This window comes from Centruroides sculpturatus, unplaced genomic scaffold (genome assembly GCF_000671375.1).
Source record: "Centruroides sculpturatus isolate CEXI.00-Female unplaced genomic scaffold, Cexi_2.0 scaffold514, whole genome shotgun sequence".
NCBI classification, from domain to species: Eukaryota; Metazoa; Arthropoda; class Arachnida; order Scorpiones; family Buthidae; genus Centruroides; species Centruroides sculpturatus.
Window position 1 is genome coordinate 44,177 of NW_019384787.1, and position 7,704 is coordinate 51,880.

At 29.8% G+C, this 7,704-nt stretch overlaps 1 long non-coding RNA gene across 1 annotated transcript; it reads right to left on the reverse strand.

The window, feature by feature from the left end:
• Positions 1-3,793: 3,793 nt before the first annotated feature.
• LOC111629277 lies at positions 3,794-5,183 on the reverse strand. The gene is made up of 3 exons (XR_002757309.1): positions 5,086-5,183; positions 4,872-5,002; positions 3,794-4,771 (listed from the first exon to the last, which is right to left on the reverse strand). It is a non-coding gene; the product is annotated as an uncharacterized LOC111629277 (long non-coding RNA).
• Positions 5,184-7,704: the final 2,521 nt, after the last annotated feature.

Sequence of the window (7,704 nt, forward strand, 5' to 3'; positions counted from 1 at the left end):
AAATGTTCTAGTTGTACTTGGAAGTGTTCATCATGCAAATCTAATGATTGATAAAAGAAATATTAGACAACTAATCTTAAAGTATTTATAAGGTCATCGTCATCTAATCTGACACCATCAAATGACTGATCATCGTCTTATAATATAATACCATCAAATGAGTCATTATTACCACCTGCAATAAATGCAGAGCCTTTGTCAAATAGAAGAAATAAAAGAAAACTGGAAGTGTGACCGAATGGGTTAAAATTTTAACTAATAAGATTGATGAGAGAGGAAAGGAAAGGGCAGAAAAGAAAAATCGTATGGGATTTTAGAAAAATTAGTTGATAAACTATAATCTTCCATGTATAAAAAAGCACATTGTGATATGGCAGCTTTTAATAAAATTTTCATTTTACTTCAATTGTGTTTTGAATTATTTGCCTTAAGGATTGATTAAACAAACTACTATTATTTCATACTATTTAATTAAAAGTCAATCCATTCTAAACAATTATCATATTACCACTAATTTAGTCATAATGATATCAAAACTAGAATTTTCATATCCATTAGTTTTATTACATTAGAATATGACAATCTTGGATTTCAGAAAGTTGTCTTTTTACTTGACGGATCTAAAGTAGCCAATTGCTTATGGTTAGAAGTGGGATTTACCTTAAGCACATTTGGAATCTTCTAAACTGTTGTGTTCAGGGCATTACAGTATATAAATTGTAAAGAAACGAGCTACATTAATAATCCAAAATTACATAAGCTGTGTACTTGAATGAATTTTCACTTATATGAGGTAAATAACTTCTCAAGAAATTGTATCAATTCAATACTCTTGTTTCAACTATTTGCATTTTAAGAATTTCTAAAAATTATGGTACTGTTTTTATAACATTATGTAAATACATCATAAAAATGTAAAAAAGTTTATTACAAATTATGCAATTTTATTCAGTGCTGATGATATATACAATTATGTTCAACATACATGTAATAATAATTGAACAAAATAATATAAAGAATTTTATAAGTTATAAAATACAGTATAAAGAAAAAGAAAGAAATATTATATAACAACATAGATATTGAAACAAATACTGTACTCTAAATTGTAGAAAGTAGATTGTATTCGGTCAGTAAAATATTTAGAAGAGTGAACACTTATCTAAATATTCTTAACTTTTTAAAATCTTACAACAAAACTGTTAAAAAGTCCAGACCCATGTAGGGTCCAAAAATGTTCCAAATGTAATTTCGAATTCCACTTGAATTCTTCCTCGGTTTTTAAGATCTTACAGAAATTCCATTTGCAATGTCATCACGCTTTCTTGACATTTGATAAACTATAATCTTCCATGTATAAAAAAGCACATTGTGATATGGCAGCTTTTAATAAAATTTTCATTTTACTTCAATTGTGTTTTTTTGTACGAAAAAACCACAATTGTTCAATTGTACTAAAAGCAGGTAAACACGTGGATGCGTTGCAGTTTCTTCACTTTCTTGGTCATCAAAATCATCATCTATTTGTATTACGTCGCAAGTTTGTATACAAATATTGTGAAGAATGCATGCACCAATAATTGTTTTTACAATCAGGTCCTTTCGACACGTCTAAAAATTTTAATTGCCTGAACCGTCCAACAAGATTTGCAAAAGCACGCTCAATTACGTTTCTACACTTTGCTAATTTATTATTATACAGCTTTTGCACGCTGTTGAGATTCTCGTTATCTCGATATGGTGTAAGCAAATGTTCAGATAACGTGTAGGCACTATCACCCAAAATATGGCCACAGCTGAAAAAGCCATCTCCGGTGTTTGCTCTTTCATGCAATGCTGATCGTCGGAAAACACAGGCATCGTGTACTGTACTGACCCTGCTTCACATACATAGCAGTCTAAAAATGTCATTTTTTCATTACAAACTGCTTGTATAATAGAATGACAGAGTAATACTTATTTCAATCGAAATAAGCTGCTGCTTCTTCAAGTGGTGCTTTAATGGCCATATGCCATTAAAGCACCACTTTCCATCTATATAGCCTATAGGCTGTATAGATGGAAAGCATAATTCCTGGGAAACCAGACTGGATACAAAAAAATTCATTGATTTTTCGGCATCTTGCTTTGATGGTCAAAAATTATTTTTTTCATTTTCATTTAATATTAAGAGAGAATCAATAACTTTATTTAAAATGTTCCATGCTGTACGCCGAGACACATTAAACCAGGCTTGCATTAAACCGATCGCCAATGCCTCTAGAAAAAAAAGGAAAAACATATACAGTATATTGTATTTAATATCAATTATTTTTTTATTTGATTCTGATGAAACCGTGTTGTAGTTTTCCTTGCTTTTTTACAGACACACTACGGTGACATTATTCAACACTTGGCAGATTATTCACCACTTTATTCAGTTGGGACACTATTTACAAGTCGCATTTCGGGCATTAGCCCCTCTTCAGCCAACTAAACATTAAAATAAAACATGAGAAATTATACATATAAATACGCGAGTAAAACATCCCGTAGATATAACATTTAAAAAAAATCTTTTGGTTAAATTCCAGATGCGTGGACTGTCATGGCGGCACTTCCTTTTTTCNATCATGCAAATCTAATGATTGATAAAAGAAATATTAGACAACTAATCTTAAAGTATTTATAAGGTCATCGTCATCTAATCTGACACCATCAAATGACTGATCATCGTCTTATAATATAATACCATCAAATGAGTCATTATTACCACCTGCAATAAATGCAGAGCCTTTGTCAAATAGAAGAAATAAAAGAAAACTGGAAGTGTGACCGAATGGGTTAAAATTTTAACTAATAAGATTGATGAGAGAGGAAAGGAAAGGGCAGAAAAGAAAAATCGTATGGGATTTTAGAAAAATTAGTTGATAAACTATAATCTTCCATGTATAAAAAAGCACATTGTGATATGGCAGCTTTTAATAAAATTTTCATTTTACTTCAATTGTGTTTTGAATTATTTGCCTTAAGGATTGATTAAACAAACTACTATTATTTCATACTATTTAATTAAAAGTCAATCCATTCTAAACAATTATCATATTACCACTAATTTAGTCATAATGATATCAAAACTAGAATTTTCATATCCATTAGTTTTATTACATTAGAATATGACAATCTTGGATTTCAGAAAGTTGTCTTTTTACTTGACGGATCTAAAGTAGCCAATTGCTTATGGTTAAAAGTGGGATTTACCTTAAGCACATTTGGAATCTTCTAAACTGTTGTGTTCAGGGCATTACAGTATATAAATTGTAAAGAAACGAGCTACATTAATAATCCAAAATTACATAAGCTGTGTACTTGAATGAATTTTCACTTATATGAGGTAAATAACTTCTCAAGAAATTGTATCAATTCAATACTCTTGTTTCAACTATTTGCATTTTAAGAATTTCTAAAAATTATGGTACTGTTTTTATAACATTATGTAAATACATCATAAAAATGTAAAAAAGTTTATTACAAATTATGCAATTTTATTCAGTGCTGATGATATATACAATTATGTTCAACATACATGTAATAATAATTGAACAAAATAATATAAAGAATTTTATAAGTTATAAAATACAGTATAAAGAAAAAGAAAGAAATATTATATAACAACATAGATATTGAAACAAATACTGTACTCTAAATTGTAGAAAGTAGATTGTATTCGGTCAGTAAAATATTTAGAAGAGTGAACACTTATCTAAATATTCTTAACTTTTTAAAATCTTACAACAAAACTTAAAAAGTCCAGACATGTAGGGTCCAAAAATGTTCCAAATGTAATTTCGAATTCCACTTGAATTCTTCCTCGGTTTTTAAGATCTTATAAAAATTCCATTTGCAATGTCATCACGCTTTGTTGACATTTGATAAACTATAATCTTCCATATATAAAAAAAGCACATTGTGATATGGCAGCTTTTAATAAAAAATTTTCATTTCAATTGTATTGTACAATTTTCATTTCATTCAATTGCACGAAAAGCAGGTGGACAGGTAGATGCGTTACAGTTTCTTCACTTTCTTGGTCGTCAAAATCATCATCTACTATTACGTTGCAAGTTTGTATAAAATATTGTGAAGAATGCATGCACCAATAATTATTTTTACAATCAAGTCCTTTCGACACATGTCTAAAAATTTTAATTGCCTGAACCGTCCAACATGATGTGCAAAAGCACGCTCAATTACGTTTCTACATTTTGCTAATTTATTTTTATACAGCTTTTGCACGCTGTTGAGATTCTCGTTATCTCGATATGGTGTAAGCAAATGTTCAGATAACGTGTAGGCACTATCGCCCAAAATATGGCCACAGCTGAAAAATCCATCTCCGGTGTTTGCTCTTTCATGCAATGCTGATCATCGGAAAACACAGGCATCGTGTACTGACCCTGCTTCACATACATAGCAGTCTAAAAATGCCATTTTTTCATTACAAACTGCTTGTATAATAGAGTGACAGAGTAATACTTATTTCTATCGAAATAAGCTGCTGCTTCTTCAAGTGGTGCTTTAATGGCCATATGCTTTCCATCTATACAGCCTATAATTCCTGGGAAACCAGACTGGATATAAAAAAATTCATTGATTTTTCAGCATCCTGCTTTGATGGCCAAAAAATTATTTTTTCATTTTCATTTAATATTAAGAGAGAATCAATAACTTTATTTAAAATGTTCCATGCTGTACAGTACGTCGAGACACATTAAACCGATCGCCAATGCCTCTAGAAAAAAAGGAAAAACATATATATTGTATTTAATATCAATTATTTTTTTTATTTTAAACTAAGTTATACCATTGCAGTTATATGTCTTATGACTTACGTCTTATATCAGGTAGTTGATAGATTTAAATGCTATTCATTTAGAATTTACAATACTGTATATCAATATAGAAAAATCGGTTTGGAAGAGAATGTGAACAGACTCGTCGATGTGCTTTGCGAAGCGGAGCGCTACAAAAGAATATTTTGTTTATGGGATTCAATCAACCCATTTTTAAGACGGTTAGATCTTAAAATCAGTAGACTAAACCTACCTGCGTAAAGCCCATCTTATTTTTCATCGTCAATGTTGTTACTCAGCGTTCAGCCAAGGTCGCTTGATCAGCATATTAAACACAAAGCATCGGTCAACGCGCGCTGTGCGGCGTCATGGAGCACCGTCGCATCTATTCACTGGATAAATCATTCATTATATATAATGTGATGTTCTCTTATATACTATATCCGATTTCATCTATATATATAAAAATGAATGTATGTGTGTGTGTGTGTCTCTGTCCTTCATGCATTACCACACCGTTNCAAAAATGTTCCAAATGTAATTTCGAATTCCACTTGAATTCTTCCTCGGTTTTTAAGATCTTATAAAAATTCCATTTGCAATGTCATCACGCTTTGTTGACATTTGATAAACTATAATCTTCCATATATAAAAAAAGCACATTGTGATATGGCAGCTTTTAATAAAAAATTTTCATTTCAATTGTATTGTACAATTTTCATTTCATTCAATTGCACGAAAAGCAGGTGGACAGGTAGATGCGTTACAGTTTCTTCACTTTCTTGGTCGTCAAAATCATCATCTACTATTACGTTGCAAGTTTGTATAAAATATTGTGAAGAATGCATGCACCAATAATTATTTTTACAATCAAGTCCTTTCGACACATGTCTAAAAATTTTAATTGCCTGAACCGTCCAACATGATGTGCAAAAGCACGCTCAATTACGTTTCTACATTTTGCTAATTTATTTTTATACAGCTTTTGCACGCTGTTGAGATTCTCGTTATCTCGATATGGTGTAAGCAAATGTTCAGATAACGTGTAGGCACTATCGCCCAAAATATGGCCACAGCTGAAAAATCCATCTCCGGTGTTTGCTCTTTCATGCAATGCTGATCATCGGAAAACACAGGCATCGTGTACTGACCCTGCTTCACATACATAGCAGTCTAAAAATGCCATTTTTTCATTACAAACTGCTTGTATAATAGAGTGACAGAGTAATACTTATTTCTATCGAAATAAGCTGCTGCTTCTTCAAGTGGTGCTTTAATGGCCATATGCTTTCCATCTATACAGCCTATAATTCCTGGGAAACCAGACTGGATATAAAAAAATTCATTGATTTTTCAGCATCCTGCTTTGATGGCCAAAAAATTATTTTTTCATTTTCATTTAATATTAAGAGAGAATCAATAACTTTATTTAAAATGTTCCATGCTGTACAGTACGTCGAGACACATTAAACCGATCGCCAATGCCTCTAGAAAAAAAGGAAAAACATATATATTGTATTTAATATCAATTATTTTTTTTATTTTAAACTAAGTTATACCATTGCAGTTATATGTCTTATGACTTACGTCTTATATCAGGTAGTTGATAGATTTAAATGCTATTCATTTAGAATTTACAATACTGTANATTATTTTTATTTTTAATAATCTCAACACTCTTTAAATTGTCTGTTATATGTTTTTTTCTCTTTATGTAGAATCTGTATGTTAGATTTATCTATGTTGCAATCGTTTAGTACACAATGATCATGGAATACTGAGTTTAATCCGTGATACTTCAAATCGGACATATGTTCTTTAACCTTTATTTTTAGTTTGCGTTTTGTTTCGCCTATATAAAAACTGTTGTTTTTACATGTACTGTACATGGTATTTTATATACGATATTTTTCGTTTCTTGTTTATTTATGTTTTGTTTTTTCATACTTTGTTTAGCCTTCAATCTGGAGAATAATTTCCATATTTTGGAGCAAGTTTCATATTATTTTTCTTCATTTCTGTATCTATTTGCTCATACATATTTTTTATGTATGGAAAACCTAAATATTTTACTTTTGTTTTTCCATCAATTATTCTGGTTTTTTATCTATTGTTTTGGTAGTGTTATCTATTATTTTTGCCATTTATTAATTAATGGAAATTGATTGCAACATAGATAAATCTAACATACAGATTCTACATAAAGAGAAAAAAACATATAACAGACAATTTAAAGAGAGTGTTGAGATTATTAAAAATAAAAATAACAATTGTATAAATAAAAACTTAAGCATTAAAATTAGTGAGAACTGGATAAAAATATTATAATTAAGTTGGTGACTATTGGATATAATTATGACGATAATCACCAAAGTTTAAAGTTCATGTATAAATAAATGATTGTAAAAATCTGGAAATAATATAAGTTAATATTAATATAATAATTCCTGTTTGTACACAACTTTCCATTGTATACTGAAATAGTTTCAAAAATCAGCTCACTTATATCTGTAAATTAGTAGACCAAATAGTGTCGTTGAGATAACTGTATGCAAGACTTGTTTTACGAAAAGTTACAACTGATAACGTGTGAATTTGATGCCCGTATATAAACTACAGGTAAAACAAATACTAATAATTGGTTTGTACACAACAATTTAATGTAATAGACTAATAGTTTAAATAAGTTCACTGATATATATGTAAATTAGCAGACCAAATAGTGTCGCTGGGATGACTGTGCGTGAAACTCGTCATAAAAAAATTTACAACAGTTATTGTGTGAATTTTGGTATGATATACGAATATAAATTACAGGTAAAACAAATATTGTTAAAAAATGTTTATAAATTTCAAAACAAGCGTGATATTT